Below are 26,660 nucleotides of genomic sequence, written 5' to 3' on the forward strand. Positions count from 1 at the left end.
GCTAGTGATTATAAAAAGAGATAATTTCAAACCAAGTAACTATACAGTGATTTATATTCTTCACCAAAGAAGACTTTGAAGTTAATTTACATTGATCTAATCGCGTTTTTTTCATTATATCTTGTCGAAAAAGTTTTAGTGCCTTTTAGCAAAAAAAAATGAGCAGATTGAATATCTTAGAATGGGAAGATTTGCGATTATTCCTCAGAAAGCTCGAGACAAATATTAATAATTTGTTGTCCATCAATCAACTACATTTAATCGAAAATTTTATTATCAAATAATTCATTTAATTAAGCAATAAATTCCAGCCTTTACTATTTTCGAAAACTGTTAATTCGTCGTTGAAACTTACAACGCAAATTTCCATATATAGATCTAATCATCATACAACTCCACCGAATCCAGCAAGATTTTTAGAGCGATCTATGAAACAAAAAAGTTTGGGAACCAATAATCTCTATGTATTATATATTGCCACCCATAGGTAAAAGTCAAAGCTCCAGACATCCCCCTCAATGTCCGATCTCCAAATCTTCTGAATCAATTGTCGGATTGTTGTGAAAAATGGATGGTGATTTACAGTTTTCAAAAAAGGGAGTTGAATAATTCAAAATCAAAACATAAGAAATTGACAGATTTCTTTGCGATTATATGTCATAATTTGTCTAATATCAACAAATAAATGTTTCAATTTATAAATTTCGAAAATTTATTATTACCAACGAAAATATATAATTCGAAATTAACCGGGTTCTGTTTCGTTTATTCTCATTACAACTCCAGCTCTATCAAGAGAAATTTGGATAAGCTAAGTTTAGATGGATTAAACCCAAAATTAATCATATTTCAAATTCCCAATTAACTTTATCTGGAAACGTTGAGCACATCTAGCTGTATACAGCTAAACTTATTTAAAATTTAATATTTACCTGCAATATACATATACAATAATTTGAATTATACAGAGTGTCTCATGAATAATGTCGGATTCCAATGTTTATTAGAAAATCATACAAAGAAAGTCATAAATAAAGTCTTAACCCAACGTTTAGCAAGCTCTTACAGTTTATAGATGTTACATAGTGATTTCAATAAGTGTTAATAAACAAATAAAGAATTAATAAAAGAAATTAAAACAATAAATTGTACTCTTGATAGAATAAGACATTAGTTTTAACAATTTAAGTTATGTTTAAATCGAGACGTAGGAATGAAAACAGATAATACTTGTAAGTCACGCTTTGTATTATATATACACTTCCATTTGAAATACAAATATAATTTAATTCTATTCAATTTCATCGTCAGAATCCAAAAATTTATTATTAGATACATTTTTTAACAATTTTACATCATTAACACTTATGTCAAGACTATAACTGGAATTTTAATTGAGCTATGTGCTCTTCAAGCCGGACGTTAACGGATCGCTTAGTCTGCCCAATATACATTCCGTCAAAATCACCCTAGCTAATTTCATATGAACGACTCTTTTCCTAAAATTGTTTTAATGTATTGCTGGACCAATTTGAAACCCATTCTGTTGAATATTCCTTCCAATCCTTTTGTATAAACAGGATTGAAAAGTATCGAAGGAAATTTTTCTTTTTTTTTTTCATTTTGGGTTTGGAAAAAACTGGTTGATGATCAATTTTTATCATAACCGTTGAGTACAGATACATCCTTTTCCTTATTGTATCTTTCGATGGTAAGTGAATAAAACAATGTACTAGGGAATGGAGACTCGTCATCTTATGTTGAATAAAATGAATAGAATCAGTCGGGATGTATCTGCACGTAGCGGTATTTATCCTAAATATATCAGATTCTAACCTATTCCAAATTATTTAAGTATCCAAAAATGGTAACTATCCATTATTTTCCATTTATAGATCTTCTTTTTCCTCTTCTTTTTTGTATGGTTGGTATAAAACCTGTTTCTTCTTCAATTTTAACCTCCTGGATCCAGATTGTCACACCATCTCTTGCTCTGTTGACTAATACTTCTTATGCGATTATGGCGAAAATATCATCCACATATCTGTCCCATACCCCGGGAAAGTATTGAAACTCTTGACTGATTTGCTTCTCAATATGACTCATGAACAGTTCAGCCATAAAATTCCTTGTTGTACTGGAAATAATTTTGTTCTAAAATTAGTAGATCGCATTAAGTCCTCAAGATACTGCAAGATCTGCGGGATTGGCAACAAATGAGCTTACATCAAAGAAGATGGAAACTTCCTCATCTCCAATTCCTGTAGTATTCACTTTGTTGATAAACTCTAACTAATTCTTTGTTGAAAAAGTCTCAGGTTTGATGGATTGGTTTCGAAAATTCCTTGGAACAATAGGTCTCATTGTCTTCCCAGATTTATGTATTTTTGGTTGGGTTATTATACCCTAATGTACCAGCAACAAGATTTTTACAATTCTTAGATGTTTCTTTCACATTTGTAATCAATTTATTCATTGGAGACCTTGAGATTTTGTTCTCTTCCATTAACTGATGGATTTTTATTCTTAGTAGATGTATTTTACAAGATTTTACTTCTTTTGGCCTTTCGGACGAAGTTTTTAGTTCATGAGAATATTGATTGGAGCTTTCAATATATCCAATCAATTCGCCAAGATCGCCTGTAAGAGCAAAATCATCTCTTTTCTGTCAAACGTCTGGAAAGAAAGATTTTCGACAATATTGATAGGTATCAAAGCAATTTTCATGGACTACAATTTCAATTTCTTAAACTTCTTGTTGAATCGATGACCCTGAACATGTTACTTTGAAACTCAGTTCTCTAAATTCTAAACGTTTTCAGAAATTCCAGCTTAGTTCATAAAACAAGACAAAATTGCTGTTTTGACCGGTTTTTATCAAAATTAAGAATGTTTCAAGTAGTAAGATATATATGGTCTGAATTAGTTGACGGCTCAAAGATTATAATGTAAAAAAATGCACAATCATTTGCCAATTGAAATCAAATCGCATTTGGCAATAATTTGATGGCATACTCACTGGAAAGTGCCTTCTAATCTTTAAACGACTTCTAATAATAATATTTAATTGTTTTTTTGTTTTTACTAGCTTTTGTATACAAATTATGACAATTTTTTGACAATAAAACATTTCTTTAGTTTTCTATTGTTGCATGTCAAATTAAAACGGTACGGAAATATAAGAACTTCATCAAAAAAGTCCTTTACGATGAAGGTAATTGGAAAATAATAATAAACATAATCTCTTCAGTCTTTTTTTTTTTCTATAGAGACCAATTTTTATCCTTATTCACATCAATATTAATAAAATCATGGCGAATAAACAAAACGATGTAAATGTTGATTTTTATAATACGTTTCACTCGATTTATCTTTTCGCTGTTGTTTACTTGGAATTTTAATTAGAATTGGAGGTGTGAATACTTCATATTCCATCATATTTTTTCGGGATCCAATTTCTGTTTGTATCATCTTTATAAATCGTTTAACTGATCTCATTTATCCTCAGTCGGATGTTTTCATTTTTTATTTGGAGCTAAACCAATAAATTTTTGTATTTCTCCTTTTTATAACTATAGAAACATTCAATATTTTAATTATTTCCAGAATAGTATTTTATATAATGCACCGGCATACCTACAATACGAGAATCGCTACTTAAATTTTGAAATATGGCAACACTGATATAAATATGTCATATCTGACATTTTCATCATGGAGTTTGACAGTTTTAATAGCACCATCTCGAGTTCAAAATAGGTGGTTGTTCGTAAACTGATAAACTGCATGAACATTTGGCTGTCAAAAAGATACGTTCACATAATTTGATAAACGCTCAAAAAAAGCTCGTATCGATTTAAAGAAATTCTGCAAAGATGTACCAATACCAACATATTTTCGAGGTGAATCAATTTGAATAGATAAAATTCTTCAAAAATCTTAAAATTTGAGTAGCAACCCTCGTAATCTTATTGTTTGTGCACCGTTCGTTTGATTATTGATTCTGGTTCAACCAGATCTTTCGCTAGCATGGATTTACGTCTTCCATAGACCATATTGAGCTTGAAAGGACATTAACCTTATTAACTCAAACGTCTACAATACTCTGGATCAATCATGAAGCAATTTTGAATATTGGAATTTGAAGTTTGAAAGGCAAGTAATACTTTTTGTAAATAATTAAACGGAAACGTTTCGATCGCAGACATGTTTTTAGGTTAATGTGCCTCATTACATTAAATATTTACGATGTTAGAAACAGCATTAAAAGGTCTGACTTAACGTGGAAGATACATTCGCTGTCTGTTTAATTATGTAAATGAAAACTCAAGTCAATTATTCTGAATGAAACTACAATGTCCATTAACTGTTTAATGATATTCCACTTTTTACATGATGAAGAACTCGAATCAATATAAATTGTAAACACTGTTTACCTATACTACAATTCGACAACTACGTATTGATACCAGATAAAAACCAGATTTCAAAAAACAAGATATAGAACTATAATAATTCCTACGATTTTCCATCTCATATCATCTTCGTTGGAGTGTCTACTTCAGAAGCTGTTTATATGTCTTGTTACTCTGAAATGTTTTCCCGCTATTTTGAATTTTGACGTTGTTTCTTTTGATTTTTGGGCAACTCGCAAATATGGTTGTTTTAAAACAACAACAGACACCTCGTGTACACATTTTATAATCGATTATACTAAAAATATTATCTTATAATAAGGATACATGGGTGATTCCGTTCTAACTGTGATATTCAATGTCCTGTATTGTTTTTTTGTACTAGTCATTAATTAATAATCAATTAATAAAAATTTTGTGTTAATTGAATAATTCTTAAGATATTTAAACATTATTTTTATACAATATAACTTGCCACTTAAAGAAAACTTATACTACATCACTTGAATGTCAGTACCGTGTCATGTCCATTCCTAGAATTTACCGATAAATTATTAATTTTTTTTGTCGTAACAAATGATTTAAACTAATTACCTTATAAATTCTAATGTTTATGATCAAACTGAGGAAAATTGATGCACTTGTTGTTTAATATCTTAAGTTACCATGTCAGTACCGTGGATAAATGAGTCAGTACCGTGGAACTCAAAATCCGACATTTGTGTCTTGCTCGTGATACTTTGAAGTTGTAGTAAATTCCTCTTAGAGTTTAATTTTTACAGTAAAATAGATGAATAATATGCATAAAAAAGTTAGAAAAGTTAAATTTTAAAATCTTGAAATTTTGAATACAAAAAATCACAGTTAGAACGGAATCACCCACATATCGATCAGTATTTTAAACTTCACACTAGTGTTCTTATTGACACTGACAGATTAGAGTTTTATTGAAATAAATAACCCTTCAACGTTATTAGAGTGTTTACGTCTTACTAGGGCTGATTGATTAGTAAATATATTGCGGATTTTAGAAAAACATATTTATTCAATTAAATTTAAGCCGATTCCAAGATGAATGTTCTGGTTTTCGCCACTACCAATCCTTATAAATGTCCCTTATAACAAATAGAATACAAAATAAAGTTATTTGAATCAAAATATAACAAATTATAACCGATTCATGATATAGCGGGTATTTTAAATAAAGGTGATCTTGTCTTTATGATAGATAGTAAGCTATAAAATATTTTCTTGGTAAAATTTTTTGTCATCACATCCGTATTCAAGATAAAATGTCTTGAATGTTCTATTGATTTTTCGCGCCTACAGATACGAACCGCAGACTGATGAAAACAGTATTGTAGATGGGAAAAGAAAAGAAGAAATGAAATGAAAAAATTTCGATTTATAAGTAAGGAAATAGAAAAAAATATCGAGAAGAAACAAATAGTAAATTCAGTGATAACTACAAAAGTTAATGCTAGAGAAACAAGTGATTGGAGATGTAACGCAAAACCAGATGGTGGGCTGAAGGAAGAAGGAAAATGTTAAAGCACAAAGATGAAAACAAAGAAAATAATTAGGTAGACAAAATCATAAGAAACAAAGTCAAGAAGGATCAAAAAAGCACAAATCCACGAAAAATTAGCGCAAACAACTATAAAAATAATAAGAAAAACTTTTGGAATATGGGGGAACAATGGGAGGAAGATAAATAAGAATAAGAGATCAAAAACATATATAAAAGTAAATGAGGAAGGCAGATGACATGTAAAGAACGACTGGAGAAGAACCATTGAAGGATTATACGACGATAGAAGGACATGAGAGGAAATTACGGGATATGAAGTGAAGGTAAAAACATAGAAGCGGAAATTATGAAATATTCAAGACAAACAGGAAAAATATTTTTATTAAATCATTTGATTTTGACATGGAACTAATATAAAATACTTAGAGACTGGAAAGACAATGAAAAGATAACAGCTTGATAAAAAGGAAAATAGAATAGGGAGAAAAACTTTTCAAACTGTGTATTAATAAAAATTATCTCTTACGTTCTCAATTTATTAAACACTACACATATACGTAACTAACTTATAATAATTCCCTTATCCCTATCACTTAATTAATTTATTTAAATTCTTTGATTACTTTGCTTGATCGTTCTGTTTACTTGTTTACTACGACTATTTATTATAAATTGAACTAAACTGGGCTATATTTTAACGCTTGTAAAAAATTTTTGAATCTCATAGAATTCAAAATTCAATATTCAAAAGTATTTACTAAAGGAATTAGACTCTCCAGGGAATTATTGAAAAGATCAAACATCAAACGGATTCCGCGGTCTATAAAAAGTGTGTTAATTTTTGAATTCCACTACGTCTAAACAGGACCGGCGCCAGGGTGGAGACGCGTTCTTAAACCTTATCAGTTACTGCTTGTAGAGGATTACTTCATGTTATTTCTGATCGAATTTCACCCTACCTAGTGCTAAAAATCGTCAATTCCATTGAATCTCGTTTTCAGTACAAATTTTCTTGGAAATCTCGCCTTGTATTTCCAGCATTATTAAAAGGAGTTACTTCATTTTCCATACACTTAAGAATTTCTTATAAATTCAGTAAAATCAGCTACTTTCTTACACTATAAAAGAGCCAGAAAAAAGGTTTAGAACTTTTGGAAATGATCCGATTGTTTCCAAAGTAATTTTATTTCAGATACTTTATTTTCCCTACAACTTGTTTGTGTGGGTGTACTTTCTTATACCATAGAAAGCTTTCGATTCAGTATAGGATTATTTTTTCCACCTGGTGGTAACGATCTGAGTAATGAAATTGAAATTGACCAAACCCTGTACGTTTGAAACGATCTGGTAGTAATCAAATCAATTAAGTTCGTTGTAATGATTGGTAGCGATGGCACGTTTCAAAACTTAAATTGATACCTTCCGTGCAAGGCGTCTGTAATTCCATATTTGAAAAGAAGCGAAAAGGCAATTATTTGTTATTGAAAGTTGTGAGTGACTTTGGGAATTCCGCATTCAATACTGGTGTATTACATTGGTACAAAGAGTCACGTGATTTATTTCGTAAAAGTTTTTTTTATGTATTACAGAGGCGATGGCGAGAGAAATTTTATAACGGAGGGGTTGAGAACAGCCCTCGCCCGACTGCGACAGAGATCAACACCCACAGAAAGCCAAACATCCCCTTTGCACCAACACCAAGAAAACGTGAGTATTACTTTTTACTGTTGACACTCACAGTTATGCCTCATAATAAAAACAGAATTAAGTTGATGTATATGATCTTAAGGGCGTGAACTTGTTACTTTTTATTGAGATTAGTTTGAAATTTTTAATACAGGGACACAAAAAAAAAATAATAGATTTATAAAAATGATTTACCATTGTGGAATGTATTGAATTATGTTTTATACAAAAATGAAACTAGAAGAAAAATATCTGGATGGAGTCGGGTCGAAGCTAGCTTTGCATGGGTGGGAAAAACTATTTTCGACAAACTAGAGGCATAATTTCTTAATAACGTTAACCCGTGAGGTAATTTGGATAAGATGGCGATGAATCAATACAAAATCCCATCTATGTTGTTGATGTAAATCAATATCCTACAAACAACTTGTCAGTATCACATAAAAAGCAATCTTGTTAAAAAGAAAATACTTCATAGAAGTTTTTCTCATTATAAACTTCTCCTTATTTACCCATAGGATCCTCAAGTACCACTTTTCTCTCCTGTTCTATGGAACATCATGTTCAGAATTTTAACATGATAGTAGATTTTCCGAGCAGAAATCAGAACATTCATATCAATCAATATATTAAGTATCCTAAGAGTTGTCAGATGGTACTGCTTAGTATCCCAGTACCCATTTTTTTTATTACTAGGTTACTATCTATTAGATCCTGGTGGAACTGAGGAAAAATTAGTTTTTAGTCAATGATAGCAGACGTCTCGTCTGGACTGAAGGTAAATAATCTCAACAACTTATGTCGCGTTCTAATCGTCCCAATGTTGAGTTTAAAAACTATCTGCCCCAAAGAAACTCGATTTATTGAGGTTATACTTTGACAGATATGAAAATGAAGATTCCTTGTGAACGAAACTACCGATTTTTTTATGTAGATGTCGCTGGTTGAAGTTGGGCAACAACTGGAAATAATTTTAGCAAATTTAGTTTACGTGACTTGTTTATGGATTTAATAGTGTAGGCGAAGATACTAGATGTGAATTTTCTGATTTAAATGTACTAATTAAGAGCGTTAGAATTTATTTTCCAAAATTATTGCATGGGAAAGATTGCAAGTCAATTCAAAGAATAGATTTTCTCAATCAAGTACCGAAATTTTCGTTTGGGAATTGATTCTATCCATCGTGAAGATCCTGAAAAGTCCATGTTTTTCTTCGAAATCTTAGCTAGTTTTGCAAGCTAACTGTTGGACGAATGCTTGTACATGTTGATCAATTTTTACTCATATTTAGTTTTGGCAACTATTATGTTTTGAGCCTTTATTCGCAAAAATTTGATGAATAAATAATCGAGTCTAGTTCAAAAGAACGAAGTAGCTCCTAGATCAACAATATTCGATGTAATAGCCAATCAATTCTATCAGATTCTATTCACTGGAACATCATAAAGATGCTGGAAAGTCGTTTTCTTGTTTTTCATCGAAATCCAAGCTGTTTGAGAAACGTCTCTGCTAATTGTTGGATAAATGCTTATACATTTTGATCAATAAATAATCGAATCTAGTTCAAAAGAACGAAGTAGCTCCTAGCTCAACAATATCCGATGTAAAAGCCAGTACTTTCCTTTAAAAGAATTCTAATTTATAAAAATCTTTTCTCACTCATCTTTCAGATATTTTGTTTGAAAAAAAATCATTTAGTTACATCAAACTAGACGAGTTTCTTATTATTTTCAATACTCAATTCAGCTTGGAGTCTTCTTTAGAACCAAAAAGCTTCTAATTATCCACAAATCCCAGATTCGTCCATCTTTAAAATATAGCTCGGCTATTTGGAGCTCCACCTTCAAGCATAACCTGAAGATGCTAGACTCAATATAGAAGAGAACAGTTCGACTTACAAGCGATTCAGAGTTTAACAGGAACTTGGAGAGCTAAAAGAAGAGTCGCCGACTTTGCAAGACATTCACGACAAGCTGACGTGGCTCTACACTCTACACTACAATCTACTGAAGTTCAAGATGAATATCCAGTCGAAGGCACCACTCGTGTGCTTGCTTTTCACGTGAAAAATAAAAACTCTCGCTTGGAAATTAGTTTACACATTATTATAAAGTATAAAGGGGTGTCATTAACAAATAAATAGCAATAAATTCGGTTTCAGAATTTCCTAGTTTATCTAAGTTTCAAGTAAAGCAATTCAAATAAACCTAACTTCATAACTTCCAAACTTCACATACCGAACGCGTTAATGGAAGTTTGAACTTTAGTAATCTAAAACGTGTGCCGTATAATAAATTTAGAAAATCGTAAGATACATAAAATGTCAGAAGCTTCTCATTTAAGTGTGTGGAAGGTAAATTATAATAACTGGCTTATTTCCGCCAATTTTTTTTGACTTAACTTTAGAATTACAACATTCACATTCTAACGCTTTAGAAATCAATCAAAACAATGACAAGTATGTTGATTTGACAACATCGTAAAGTTTCACCAGCTTTCAAGACTCGATTTTCCTGTCTATTCAGTGTTAATCGTATTTAGTTTCTCATTTATCATCAAGTTCAGTAAACAAATCACTAAAAATGTCGTCGCCATCCTCTTAAACGTAAAACTCGTTCATGTATCTTTTCAGGAGAACAGGACAAATTGTATTTACTATTCACAACCTAATGTTATAAAACTCTTCATGAATTCGAATGTTTCAGTTGACCATCAAATTGCAGTTAAAAAATAATTATAAAATTCAATTTTTCAAATTAATTATGATTGATACAAATATCACGTGTTTCTCGCTTGACATTAGAAAATGGAGTCAATTTGTAATATGTCAGTTAACCCTTTTACCTCCCGGACAACTTTTTATGCATAAATTATCATTTCGTTAATGCAGTTAAATCATTTGCGACGTTTCTATATAACAGAACATACATTTCGAACGTCGTTTAAATTCAATTTATAACCGTAGATTTGTAATGCAAGGGCGTTCACCCCGGTGTTTTCGACAAAATCACAAATACGAGGGTCGTGTAGAAAATTCTTACTTATCTTGACTTTCAAACACACTATTAGTATTATTGAAAATTCAACAACCGTCTTTAAGTACTTAATTCTCAATAATAATTTTGTTTAAATTTAATTCCAATAAATTCATATTACTCTGAACTGAGTCGATGAAGTTTTTCGGCGGATCCATTGAAATAAACTATGAAAAAAAATTGTTAGATATATATTATAATGTGTTAATTAACCCAACGGATTAGATTATGCATATCGATCTCTAAAGGAGTGCTGAATATTTATAAACAACGTCGATAAATCGTAAATGGATAAGGAAATTCGATGTCGTGTTGTAATACATTATCTAAGTCGGAAATCATTACAAAAAGGTATTGCGTGTTCTGCTAGTTCAGTTCTATACTGCAGCTTTCTTCCCCGAATATTTCAAATATTTTCGCATCATTCATTATGTTTGCTAAACTATTTTTGGTAATTAACGTTCTTATTAATAATTGTTCGAGGGTAATAAAAAACGGTATCTTTCCAAAGATAATGGAAATTTGTGATAAACGACATCTAGCCTGGTTTTAGTTTCAATAAGGGAATCAAAAATAACTATTTTCGGAATAGTAGGTTATAATAAATTAATTTTTGTCACATAGATTCAATAATTTAAAAATATAGTAACAATCAACGGCACGAATCAATATAACCAAGTAATCAATCAACGATTCCACCGATCAATCGATCAACGAAATAATCTATCAAAAAATCAAGGCATGGATGGATAAACCAAGCAACGAATGGAATTGATTAACGAATCATAGAATAAATGAATCAAATAATCTATCAACCAATTAACCAACTAACTAATCAATCACTTGACGAATCAACGAATGATTCAATCAAAGAATCGTCGGATCAATCGATTAACGACACATTCGATCAATGAATAAACTAATAAAAACTCGATAAAACAACAAAAACAACGAAAGAATAAGTTGATTAACGAATCGAATCAAGACACTAATAAATCGATCAATTTATCAATTAATTAATCGAACAATCAAGTAATTAATGAATAAATCAAATCACAAATCGAATCAATCAACGTATAAATCGATCAAACTAACACTTAATCAGCCATCAATCAATCAATTAACGAAAGATTCAATAAACAAATCGGATCAATCTATCAACGAAAGAATTCATCAAATAATAGAATTAATCGAACAACGACATATTCAATCAACGAATGAATCAATAAAAGAGTCAATCAAACAAAAAAACAATGGAACAATCGATCAACAAAAGAATCAAATCAATTAACAAAAAATCATTCTATCGACGAATTAACTAATTAAATAAAGATTCAATCAACCAATCGAACCAATCAATCAAAGAATAAATCGATCAATGAAACAATCACTCAATGAAAAACAAATCAATTGATTAATCGAATCAATCACTCAAAAAATCGATGATTCTATCTACCGCTCAATCAATCAATCAACAAATCAAGCATTTAACTAAACAATCAACCGATCAACGGTTCAATCAATGAATCGAATTAATCAACGAAACAATCGATTAACGAAGAAACCAATCAATTAAGTAGTCGAATAGATCAACGTATGAATTGATCAATCCATCAAGGAATCAATCATTCAAACGATGAATCAATCAACGAATTAACCAATTAACGATTGATCAATCATTCAATCAATCGAATCAATTAAACAACGAATAAATCTATCAATGAAACAATCACTCAATGAAAAAATCAATCAATTAACGAATCGAGTCAATCAAAGAATTTATCGATATTTCTATCAAATAATCAACTAATAAACCAATCAACAAATAAATCGATCAACGAATGAATAAATCAATCAACGAATCAAATGAATAATCAACGAAACAAATCGATATATGAACTAAATAAGTAATCAATCAATCAAAGTATTGACCAAACAACGAATCGAATCAATCAACGAATCGAATCAATCACGGAAAAAGTTGATCAACGAAGAAACCAATCAATTAACTAGTCGAATAGATCAACGTATGAATTGATCAATACATCAATGAATCAACCTATCAATCAACCGATCGATTCAATCAACCAATCGAATCAAACAACGAAAAAATCGATCAATGACACAATCATTTAATGAAACAATCAATCACCAATAGAAACAATCAATTAACGAATCAAATGAATCACTGAATACATCGATCAATCTATCAAATTGAATCGATTAACGATTTTATAGATATATCTATCAAATAATAAACCTATCAATGAATTAATGAATGAACGAAAGAATAAATCTACGTATAAAATCAATCAATCAACAAATAAATCGATCAATTCATTGAGCGAATGAATCAATCAAGGATGAATCTATCAACTGAAGAATTAATCAATCAACGAATCGAATGAATAATTAACGAAACAAATCGATATATGAGCTAATCAACTAACTAAGTAATCAATCATTCAAAGAATTAACCAATCAACGAGTGAATCAATCAACGAATCCAATCAATAAACGAAACAATCAAGAATCAATGCCAATGTCTTTTGAAAAAATTTCGTATTGTTGATTCAAAATTTCGCAAAAAAAACCGGGAACGTTAAACACTATTTTGGATCATAAGTTCGTGAGTTTGGCAAATCGAAACGATAGAAATGAAAATATAATAACAAGGATGGTCGATATCAAACTTATATACTCTAAGTCCCTTGAAAAATGTTTTTCTGTCTATAATCAAATAGAAGACGAAAGATAAAATAACCTATTCATGATGAAAAATACTTTTTATTTTCATTTTCAATCCTAAACTGATAATAAAAACTCGTTTTCAGTGTGGCTTTCCGTTCGGATGGTCCAGTTAAAAAGCTTTCACAATCAGATTTTCCAATCAATCGGTGGATTGCACAAAATTATATACAGAATCATTTTTGTCAGCGCGAATATTAAAGGAGCTACGAGCTGTGAGCGATGTAATATTTTATGAACGAGCAAACAACATTCGACGGTGTTAAACGTGTCAATTTAGATATTAAAACCATGAAAGTCTGGGCGATTACGATAAAGTATGACATATATATGTTGATATTAATCTACCTTAATTAATTGTGACGGGTTATCACGTCGTTGGTGAGGAAACTGTTTAGTATCAGAAGGTATATTAGGATTAAAAAAACTGGTTTTAATCGTATGACGTGTTATTTCAGTTAACAAAACTAACATTATTATTACTGTTAAAAAATCTTTGAAGATACTAAAATATTAGTCGAAAAGCCAAATAAATCATTGATATAAATCTAGTAGGCTACTGTCATTTAGGTGTTTGAAGTTACTAAAAGAGTCCGAGACTCAAAGAGAAGACATTCTAATTATGATTGGTTGTGGTAATTAAACAAAAACTCAAAGGGAGGTTTGTGAAAATGAAAACAAGTTTCGTGGAACTGGACATGTAAACAATATTGTAAAACCAGGTAAAAACGTTGAAAAATGATGAACACAAGTTGGATGTACTTCTGGAGATTGAAGAAAGTCCGCTTAAGACAACTCGAGAACTTGCCGCCGACAAGGATCTAAGTAAATCATCTATTTTGAGTGTTTTACATATAAAAAAATACTACCTCTACTAAGTTCAGTTGGTTAAAGAATTTAATGAAGATGATTCTCATAGAAAACAAGAATTCTGTGGATTGATAAAGGACAGAACGAATAGATTTGCAGCTAATATATAAAAAAAATTTTTCTGATGAAGCGACGTTTCATTTAAACGAAACGGTTAACAAACAAATATCAATATCTTAAAAAGTGAACGTTTGGGCTGGTATAATACTTCTTCTTCAGGTGCCATCTCTATTAAATGACATTTTCGCTCCTGAGTGGTGCAAATTAAAATTCATACCAGTCCAATCGCATATGTTTTCTAACCATGAATGTTGTCTGCGACCAGGTTCACGTTTTCCTTCGATTTCTCCTTCTTTTCTCAATTTCAGTATATCATACCTGTTGTCAAGGTATTTGTGGGCCAGATAAATGGCCTTTCTTCTCTTTATTGTTGTAAGTAAAGTAAATTTTTGGTAGTCTACTGAAAATCCACTTTAAAAAGCCTCGAGTCTGTTCATGGTATCCACATTTAATGTCCATGTTTCTGCTCCTACGGTTTCACAGAACTTTTTTCTGATGTTATTCTTCCAAATGAGATAGATCGATCTATTTACTTCCAACAAGACGCAGCTCTACTGCATTTTGCACGTACAGTTGGAAATAATTCAAACAAGGTTTTTTCAATTGGTGGATTGGAAGACTTGGAACGATCAAAAGGCCGGCTAGATCGCCAAATTTGACTCCTCTCGATTACTTACGATATAAAAGAAAATTTCTCATACAACCCCTCGTTTCTTTACTTTTAACGTACTATAAGGTAAAATCTTGGAATATTATTCCTAAGAAATATTCTTCGTGGACTCAGGAAGTGTGTAAGGTGCTGAAAAATTATGACAGATTTTTACTTGTTTTTATTTGATAAGTTGCAGGCTAACCAACTAAATTTTTTCCCTACGTAATTAACACTATGTTATAGAATGTTACAATTTACCTCAATATGTAATTTCTTTATCGATCTATTATTAAATTCAACAATATTGATGTATTTTCTGTTTTCCTTTTACGAAGTTAAACTGTCAGTTCACCACATTATCAAATTACGCATCGTCTTTTGCAGTTAAAAGCTTTTCGCGACTTTGGTAACTTCTGTATACTATAGTGAAGGCTTTCCATTTCTCTCCCTACCTTATTGACTGTTTCCTTTCAAATATAAACCGCTTTCAATGACTAACAAATATCCGAGTTTGTCTCGAACGTTAACAAAGAAGCTACGACCTAAATGTCATTGGAAAGGGCAATAATTCAGTTTAAATTTAACTTTTATGGGATTAAGATAACTAATATGATATTTATGAAAGTTATTCAAGATATAATGCCGTGTAACTAGCGCCCTCTATTCCAGTCAGATTTCAAAATATAACAGTCGTCTCACTGACACGCAGATGGCGCTGCTATTTGTCAAATCTAAATGACATTTACGAAGTACCAATTATTAGATTAGTCAGAAAAAACTGACAACCATTTAAGTGAAGCTACTTTTTTATTTTCCAAAAAATTTCTTGTGTTAATTTATCATTGCTTCTTGATACAAAAAATACTGCACAATCTCAACAATGGCTTCAAAAGTGTTATCCAGACTCTGCTCGATCGAATAGAACCGTTTTTTATTGGTTTGCTGAATTTAAACGTGGTCGTACAGACACCGATGATGGTGAACGTTGTGGTTGACCAATTGAGATGAGAAAACATAAAAAAACACAAATTGCTTATATCTAATCGTAAATTGGAATTGCATGAGATTGCTGAGACCTTAAAGATATCAGAAGGTGATGTGTTTGAAATTGTGCATGAATTTAACCATGAGAAACTTATTTCAAAGTGCGTGTCACGTTTACTTACAGTCTATTAAAAACAACAACGTGTTGATGATTCAGATCAATGTTTGGACATTTTCACACGTGATAAATCAGATTTTTTGCGTCGATAAGTGACATGGATCCATCACTTCATTCCAAAATCAAAACGATCATCATCATCGTCCAAATACACAACAGTCATTTGGGAAGGTTATAGTTTCAGTACTTTGGGATATGCATGGAATATTGTTCATCCATTATGTCCAAAATGGAGAGAAAATCAATAGCAAATACTACATAGAGTTATTGAATCATTTGAATGCAAAAATCAAGAAAAAACGGCCTCATTTGTCGAAGAAGAAACCAAGAGAATGCACCGATTAACAAGTCAATGGCAAAGATTGTTAAATTAAACTTCGAATAGCTTTCTCATCCACTGTATAGTCCAGATCTGACCTACACGGAAATATCTTTAAAAATCGTTCCGATATATCGGTTTAGCGATCGAAATTTTTTGATACTTTTTATTAATAAAGATAAAATATACTATATAAAGATTCTTTAGATTATATAGGATGTCCAATACAGAGTAGAGGCGTATAAGACGGCCCAAAATATAACGATTGGAAGCATTTACTTTTTTTACTTAGTTGCATCCATGAGGAGTTATTTGACAAAAAAGTTGAGCCCAAGCACAAAAAAAAACTAATTTCTTTGCAACCTTTTGATTTTGAAGATACCAAATTTTGTATACTCTGAAAAGCGGTGAACTATTTTGGTTAATTAAGGGGTACCTAACCTTAAAATTTCACAATATTTCTATCTATCAGTTGATTGAAACATTTTGTTTTTATACCATGGATTTATGTCCTAAACTTTTCGTTATTGTTCATAAAACTTTGTCAAGAGTTGGCTACAAGTTCAACAATTTCATTGTCATTTGTCATATTTTGAGCTAAATTTTTAGATTAGGTTACCTTTAATCGACCCACAAGAATGGTTTGATCGCTATTTATCTACCATCACTTAATGCGCAGTCTTAAAATTTGGAATTTTTAATTTAAAATTGCTCCCATTCGTAATATTTTTGGCTACCGTATACGCCTCCGCTTTGTATTGATTTTTTACGGGGAACACCCTGTATAAGAGTCGATTCAGATCAAATATTTTGAGAGAATTATTAAAATGACTGTCGCTTACGATGAACGACGTCTCGTCCATAGATATAACGTTTTTATGAAAAAGAGACTGACACTTTTGTTTTTCAATCGATTTTCATATTAACATATATGTATGAGTTTCCCTAAACAAATTTATTCAACATAATATTTGTTAAGCTTGTGGCGTGAATTGTGAAGATAACGTGTTGTTTTTATTAGAAAAATAAATAAATGAAATATGTTCGGAATAAAGAAAATAATGGAAATCAACGAGAAAATATGGTTGACTAGAATCCAAAGTTATGAATTCCATATTTATACAAAAAAAAACGAGTTGAATAAAACTTTACACCAACATTTACGTTTTCAATGTCGCGCGTTTAGCTGAAAATAAAGTAAAATCTAATCCCTTAATTTACCTGTTTTCAACTAAGTTCTCCACCAATCAACTTCAAATTAATTCCAGCAGGAAAAATCTTCTTGGCGGGAATCGTCACATCTTCATTTCTATCGAGTGAGCTGTAAATAATTGGTTCGTATTTCAAATGTGCGCTTTAAACCTGACAATAACGGATCTCTTAGTTTGCCCAATATACTACTATACTTGAGCTAATTTCATATATATGCAACTTTTTTCCAAATTTGGTATTTTATTCTTTGGATGTCCAACAGTTGTTTTAATATATACTTATAGTTGGATTTATAAACCTATTTGAGGCCCACTTTGCTAAATATTCCTTCCAATACTTTTTTATAAAGACGATTGAAAGGTATCAGCCCACTTAATAATTTAATAGTCAAGGAATGAATGTGAAGCTTCTTGTTAAGAAGTTTTTCCTCGCTGGAAAAATTAAGGTGTATTGATGGAGAAGTCATTAGTTTACCTCAGTCTCTGAAGAGGATAACTTGGTTATCGAAACGTGTTGGTGTAGTGGAGGTGCAAACAGTGTATTCAGTACTGAAATTCATGATTAAACCTGCTTAGTTCACGATAAATATCGTCCACATAGATGGAGAATGTCAGCAAAGAATTGAAAATACAAGGATTGCTACTTAAGTTTTTAGATAGAAAATTAAAACCGAACGCTTATGAGTAGAAATGACTTCATTCTTTTTCAAGATATTTTGTATTAGAATCAAAAACTCTTCCATGAGTTTTATTTAATCAATTTTCGAAGCATTTTTTTCCATTCGGATTGAGGTAGCACCAAAACATGTGATTTGAACGCATCAACCGTTCGTTATTTTTGATATGCGGGAATCTTTCGGTACCAAATTAGGACTATACGGTGGATAATCCATCAATTAGATGTTTTGACTGTTCAAAAACGTTTTTGTTTGAACTGATATGTACAAATCCACAGAATTGATCATTATATGTTGCTTTAACGGAAAAGTGGTCATATATACAGTTATTCTGAACAAACAGGCGGCCATTTGCTTCGAAGTGCTTCGTGTGTGAACTAGTTTTGCTTTTTGAAAGACACATACAGTAGATGTTTGTCTCTTGAAGCATTCCGATTGAATTCTTTGCAAATGTACGTTCAAAATTGAATGTATGCAATTGGAACTAATACCCAAGTATTCATCAATCTCACGGTAAGTCACATGAGGATATTTTAAGATAAGTTTACGTACAACATCGATATTTTCTGTTGTGCAACAACAGATTTTGGAACACTGTAACGAAATACATCCTGTAGCAAATTGCTAACAAAATTGAATTCGGAAAACTCGCGACCCTCTAATAATACACATGATTTTCTCATTTTTCAACCTTGAAAACAGAATTTATCATGATTTTTCGACGAAAAGTATGAACCAAGACATAGTTATAACATGTCCTACTGTACCTGAGTGTTTGAACCACCTATCCCCTATACTTTTAACAAAAAAATTTCGAGAATGAATAAAAATTCAAAATCATACGACTTGTAGATCTTGACATAACCCCTAAATAGTTTTTAATACACCCGGACAGCTTGAAAATCAAGTGGTAAATATCACATTTATTTGTATCTATAGCTATTTTGGTATATTGGACACACCTCAAACTCCATCGGAATGTAATCTATATTATCGGCGTGGTTTGCAGTTGGAAATGATGATGACGCCCAATACAGTTGCTGTGGTATAATTAACTACAAGAACCAAATAACAGCGCTGTTTGGTGTTGTCTTTATTTCAGTTTAGAGAGGTTGCTACGCCGCTCTAATTTGACGCAAGAACGTCGAAACTAGTCAGCGTATACAACCCTTGCAATTGCGAGCTATCAAGAATGTTAATAATGACAAAAAGATCGATGAACATCACGTTCTTCAGAAGAGATGTAAGTCAATATTCCTCCAAGGACAGTAGTTTGATTTTTGTTTAAAATTTTTGTTTTCTTAGAGCGTTAAGTGCTGTTTAAACTCGCCAAATCTCTCTTCTTTGATAACTCTCAATAGAACGATTGGTGTTGAGAAATCTACGATTTAAAAACTAATCTTATTTTGCCATCAATACTTTCACATAAATGTTTGTTTGTAAATGATTCAATTTTACATAATCGCACTGCGACTAGAATAAACTGTTAAAAATACATATCTTGGACCTCTATACTATATGAAAAAACCTGAAATCGAATTTTCAATGACACTTATTGGTATGAGAGACTTAGAATTGGAATAAGACAAAAATTTCTAGCTTTTATTGGCAAATATGAACTTATAGAAAAATTCTAGTGATACGACTATGTAATACTTCAACACACAGAGCTTTTGGTCTATCCAAACTTCTCTCTATTGTATTATACAACTTGTGATTATAAAAAACCAATAAAAAACCGAAAAATTTGGAAAATATTGAGATTATTCTGTACTAAGTTTTGAAATTAGGTTTTACTTTTCACTCGTACATAAGTAGTTGCAAAGCAGTTTCGTAAAGAAAACCATGAAAATGAAAGGCTTATTTATAAAAAAAATGTGAAACTCACTGTGTATTTCTCATGATTGAACATCAAAGGAAAATTATGATGGATTTCAACTTTGATTAATAAATTGCGGTACAAAAAGAGCAGAAAATCTAGGTGGGGTAGAGCGAAATCGATTTGAATTTAAACTATACTCACATTAAGCGTTTATCAAAAATAAATTATGTAATATAAATCTATAATTCAATCTTCAAGTCAAGTTTTAGTCGTCGAAAAACATCCCGACTGTTCCTCGACCTAATATCATTTACTACGAAACATTACAAGCTTTTTAAACAGTTTTAGTTCCAATCTGAAACCCAAATCTGAATGAATTGTTCACATTATTTCTAAAGCTACTATTGAAAACGTTGTGAGTGTTCGGAATCATCGACAAGCACTGAATTGACTCTTCTATCAACCATCAGGATATCAAGTCCATTATTTGTCACCTGTCTATCGTAGGAGAGTCATTTTCCAGCAGGTAATTGTAATAATGTGTATAAGTATCCTGAAGAAGCGAATTCTTTTTACAAAACTCCTTATTTGGTAAGCAAATCGTCGTTCTGTTAAATGCTGCAATTCTGGGTATCTCTCCACAAAATCACGATGACTGGTCATATTTGTCTCCATATTGGTTGCTTTAAAGTAACAGTACATAATGAAGGAATCAACTCATTGGCCCAATTCATGCGCTTCTTAGACAATTCGGCTTTCGTGGTGATAGACACAGCAAGAGCCTGTGGAGTTGAGCTAGTGATTTCTTCTTCCATGGTAAACCTACTGATTAACGTACTTGATCAATTTCTGCTGGTGTTTGTTAAGAATGTTTGGTTTTGCTACGTCGACGAAAAGAACTAAATTGACTCTTCTATCAATCACCACGATGGCAGGTCTGTAATGGACCTTTCGAGTTTAAAATTGTCATTTTAGAGCTCCTTCTGATGCTCGAATCGAATTGAGAAGACCGAACTTGTTGACCAGTTTCTGGTGGATGATATTTGAGCATCATGGAAGGGAAAACAGCTGATCATGGAAGGAAAGATAGAAGGCAGGCGCGGCCTGGGTAGAAAAAAATTTTCATGGTTGAAAAACCTTCGAGATTGGTTCCATGTACGTGCTTAAAACTAATACGCATGACTGAAGATCGTGAAGAATTCCAAAGGATAATTCCCAACCTTTATTAGAATTAAGCAGGCAGTGGAAGAAGCAGAAGATATTTGATCACTTGGTTATGCCGATAGTCAATATTAGCTAACACACTACAAGCAGATGTTATACGTTGGATGGTCTCTGATGTTTGTTGGCACTTTCTGCATTTGTCAGATTGGGCGTTCGGATCCTTAATAACATTTTTCTTGTAGTTATTCATGTTAATAACTCCATCCTGGATAGACATCATGAAGCTTTCGATCTCTGGAGAGAGATTTCCGCTATTGAACCATCTGTTTGGAGCTTCCTTGTCAACATACGGCTGGTTGAGTTCGTGTAGTGCCTTTCGTGTCCACTGTTCCAGCTTCTCTCCTAGATTTGAGTCAGATTCTGTTGAGATTTCCGATTTAGTATGAAAGAATTCACGTAGTTTTATTACCTATCGAGAGAGCAGGTTAAGAAGGTCGATCAAACCTCTTCCAGCCTCTTTTCGTTTTAATTTCGTTCTAATAGTTTAAAACTTCGGTTGGTGGCTGTAGTTCTTCGTTGTCATTGTTCGTATCAATTTCTGAACACCCTCTAGCTCTGTTTTCGTCCAAAAGAGTACGTGGCATAGGTGTTGATTGCATGGACTAAGTTGTCTGCATTTAATTCGGATTTCATAAGTAACTTCACTCTTTTGGTGTATTGATGCTGGATTCTAGGTTTTTCCTGCTTTTAGTCTAGCCTAGGTATTTATAGGTTTCCCCGTTTTTCTATATATTTAGAGTTTTCCACATGATAGTCTAAATTTCAAATTATACCAAGAAGATGATTGATTTGAAGCTCATTCACTGCGTATTGATATACTTGATATCATCCATATGGGGAAGATTAGAGATAATTGGTGCTTCTGATTGCTCTAATCATTGAGCAGGGTAGATAAAGGATTAATTGCAAGGCAAAACCACAACGGACTCAAATCATCCTGGTTTATTTCTCTACGAATGGATATTTCGTCATTACTGAGGGAATTTGGGCTGACTTGAAAGGAAACTCACAATAGTTGGGTAGATTCTGTAAATCTGCAAGATCTCCACAAACCAGGAATGAAGTACATTATCAAACGCTTTCTTGTAATCTACGAAAGCAGTATGTATATTTCGTGGATTTCCTCTACTATTTTCCTCGACGTGCCTTTAAATTCTATAAGTTATACAAGTTGTAATTGGTTAGGCACGTAATAATTCTGTACATTATTATCATTATTAATATTATCATCATTATTTTCAACTTAACCCTTATGCTAAAGTTGATTTGATTTTATGGTCATGTCTGCTTTTGGTTCAATATTTCTCAATTTCTTCTGGAATTTGTGCACTCCATTGTTCTTTCTTTATCGATTTTATTGTTTGTTTTAGTTGTTGTTTTAATATCTTTACTATTTTTGCTTCTGGTATCACCGGATTATTCTCTTCTATTAGTTCTTCTTGTATCACGTCTTCTTCATGAATTATTATTATTATTATTATCATTATCTGTATTACTGGTATTTCCATAGAAATATTTTTTTTCGTTTTTTCTTTTTGAAAGTTCGCAATGCTTTGATTGAATCCAATTTTTTTAATAAATCTGTAGTAAATGGAAAAGGAAATTGACGAAAGATATATATATATATATATATATATATATATATATATATATATATATATATATATATATATATATATATATATATATATATACACGAATTCTCTTTTGTGAGGTTTTTTTCTCGGGAATTAGCTAACGATTAAATGAATAGTGATTTATTGAGGAAAATTTTATTAAATTGCCACAAAATGAATGTATAGTATCGATTATTAAAGAAATGCGGTTCCGATAATAAGAATTGTCTTCACCTGTCTTTAATGCTGAAAATAACTAGAAAGGAATTTATATATTTAGCTTTTTTTTAAAATTTGCTGAAAAATAGATCTATAAGGTCTGAAATTCAACTAATAGTTTTTGATAAAACTTTGGATGTAGGTTTCGTGAAGTATATGATCGAAAATGAGGAAAATCACTCTGTAGAATTTCAAGAAAATAGTTTTTCAAGTCATCCATAATTATATTTTATATCAAATAATGGAAGTTTAATCTAAGGTAATCTTCAAAAACAATAATTTTTGCTAATGTTATAAAGGTACAATTCATAAAAATCTAACAAGAAATATCCGGTTGATAAGAAGACACCCAATTTATCCAATCTGGTTGTTATATGAATATTTTAATAAATTCATTATAGGTTTGTTGTTTATAATCACGAAAAAAAAAATGGAATGCAACATTTCATCGATCTATTATGTGTCCTTTCGCATGACAAGGCAAGGACAGTAAATCACGTGGGAAGTTAATTATATTTGACAGGCAAGGCTCATCGATGTGGAAACTACAATGCAGACATATTGCTTCTTGCTCCAGTTAACCAGATCCTGTTAGCTGCCGTTTTTTTACTTCTTGGTAATATTTTTTATCAGTTTTCAACAGGAGCTTCGATATTCTCTGCAAGTAATTTGGAGAACGCGAAAAAATTATATTGAATAAACTTTTTGTAGAAAATAATTATTGAATTGCAGTAACAGAGACCTTAATTGAAATATGAATTTGTTAAAATATACCAAAAATTAGAAGTATTCAAAAGAAATTATCGATTTTACGTAACCAAAAACATAGGGCATCAAAATTTTGAATTGGTAGATTCTGAAAGATTCTACACAGCGAATCTCAAAGTTTTTATTTCTCTTGATACACACTTGGACTATTTGAAACTAAAAAAATCTCTAGAAGAAAATTCAGTAGCAGAAAACTTATTTAAAATATGAATTTGCTAAAATATACAAAAAATTAGAAAAATTTAGAAGAAATTATCGATTTTACGTAACCAAATACAAATAGCATCAAATTTTTTGCATTAATAGATTCTGAGAGATTTTACAAAGGAAATCTTCAAGTTTTTTTATACACACTTGGACAGAATTTCAAAGGTTATGTTAAATTAGCTTAGGTTATATTATGTTAAGTTACGTTTCGTTAGTTTCGGTTAGATTAGGTTAATTTTGTTAATGTTAGGTTAGGTTAAGTGATGTGAGGCTAGATTAAGTTAGATTAGATTAGGTTATATTAGATTAGGCTAGGTAAGGTTAATTTGTTTCAGGTAAGTTTAGGTTATTAAAATAAAGTAACAGAATATGAATTTATAAAATTGTCCTGTGTTTTGTAATGTGTTCAGAATGTAGAATATTCCTTATTGAAATACACTGTAAATATATATGTCAATTTCATTTTTTCATTACATAATCAAAATTCCGAGCTGCAAAATCGAAATTTTCATGACAACTACGATCACGAATTGGCACATTGTAATAAAAGTTATTACAATTAAGGGGGTATTAAGGGTATTAAAATTTCTAATTGGCGTACGCCCCTTTTAATATAACTCTCCAAGTAAGAGATAGGGGAGAGTGGGAACCTTGTTATGGTAAACTGTCTTCAAGTTCGGTTCTGCTAAGGTGATTTTTCCAAATTTGAAGTTATTTGAAAGAGAGACAATTTCATTAGCAGCGTGAAATTCAATTAAAAGTTTCAGTAGATTTTTAAAAATTAGACTAAATCAACATTGAAATAGCGCAAACCGCATATCAATATCTTTTTTCTGTCACGAGATATTTTGAGAAATGTGTAAACGGAGAATTTTTCTTCATTTAAACTGGGAGCAAATGTAAGCAACCCCTGATTTAATCCTACACTTAATTTAAAAGATTTTCTCGAGTTAATCTGAGTGGATCAAAGTAAGAATAAGAAATTTTTTCATTAGGAGGAACTTGATTATTTACAAAGTGGAATTCGCTAATGAATTATTCATTTGTGCAGATACTGAAAGAAATAAAATGAATTTTCTTTCTAATAGAACGTTTTCAATGTCATACCTTCGAATCAAACATTTCAAAAGTGCTATTCAATAGCAGCAATTCGTAATTAAGGAAAATTGAATTAAATAAATGAACGTACGCCAAATCAAGCTGGACCGGAGAAAACAGCTTTCGAAAACTACGGATAATACAAGAAAACTTCCATTGAACAAGTTCATGTACACAAGGTACTCATGAGGTGATAGTCGATGTGAAAATTTAGAGGATAACCTCACAAAACCTTCCGGATAAAATTGTTTCGTTTGCTTAAAAAAATTTTTCTGATACGTTTTCGATTATATGACATCCCTGCTCAAATTGGTTATAGACGATGCCATAGTAGAAAAAAAACTTCATTTTCGACTCGATGGCATGTAAACTGCCGGAGTTTTAGCTCATGTTGAGCGTCTGGTGTACCAGGTACTCTTAAGATGATCCCAAAGGGGAGAATTTGGAAGACATACATCAATTCCCTTTTTGCTTACACTAGATTGATATAATTGATTATTCTGTCATGTACTTTTCATCTGTGATATTCTGGTAGCATTTACATCCGTTACAACTTTTAAATCTATCAAATTATTACAATATTATCCACTGATAAATACCTGTCCTATTCCAATATGTTGTCGAAGCTAAAGTTTGATAAACGCGTCGGGTATTTCCTGGAAAATCTGCTTATCTCTTTGCGACATTTACATCATGTTTTTATAGATACAATTTCTAAAAAATATTTTTGTGTGTTATGAAATGAAAATTCTGGATACTATATAAAACGAAGCTCTATCCGTGGCAGTCAGTATATAATTTTATGTCTTAGTTAACTTTTTTTTTGGTTTCGAACATACAACGTTTCAACAGGTATGAAAATTGATTATAATAAACTTAATTAATATATTATTGAGCTCAATTTTTTTATCTACACGAACAACATTTAATCTAAAATAGTTATTGACACGCAGCTTGACACGAATACGTTTCAGTCGTGATAATTTATAGTAATTGAATTAAGGGGAGTGTGGAATTAATAATTTTTGTAATAAATACAAATAATGGTTTGAGATGTTGATTAAATTATTCATATAATACGACGACGTATATATATATATATATATATATATATATATATATATATATATGTGTGTGTGTGTGTGTGTGTGTGTGTGTGTGTGTATGTGTGTGTGTGTGTGTGTAAAGTAAACTACGAAATGTTTCAATAATTTTCTACATAATTTCAAAAATTTTGTAGGTACTTGTTATAGCATGTATCCTTTCTTCCTACAAGGTTTGCAGACAATCCCTGGTTCAATAGGGCTTAAAGTAAACTTCTATGACTCTCTGTTCATTGA

At 31.2% G+C, this 26,660-nt stretch overlaps 1 protein-coding gene across 1 annotated transcript in view; it reads left to right on the forward strand.

Moving 5' to 3' along the window:
* LOC130894050 (uncharacterized) overlaps window positions 1-26,660 on the forward strand; it is a 141,721-nt gene that overhangs the window by 8,403 nt on the left and 106,658 nt on the right. Inside the window, exon 2 of the mRNA XM_057800587.1 lies at window positions 7,536-7,653. The gene's annotated coding sequence lies outside the window, so the exon portion shown is untranslated. The remainder of the gene's footprint in view (window positions 1-7,535; window positions 7,654-26,660) is intronic.

The sequence above is a fragment of the Diorhabda carinulata genome, chromosome 5 (assembly GCF_026250575.1).
Source record: "Diorhabda carinulata isolate Delta chromosome 5, icDioCari1.1, whole genome shotgun sequence".
Lineage (NCBI taxonomy): Eukaryota > Metazoa > Arthropoda > Insecta > Coleoptera > Chrysomelidae > Diorhabda > Diorhabda carinulata.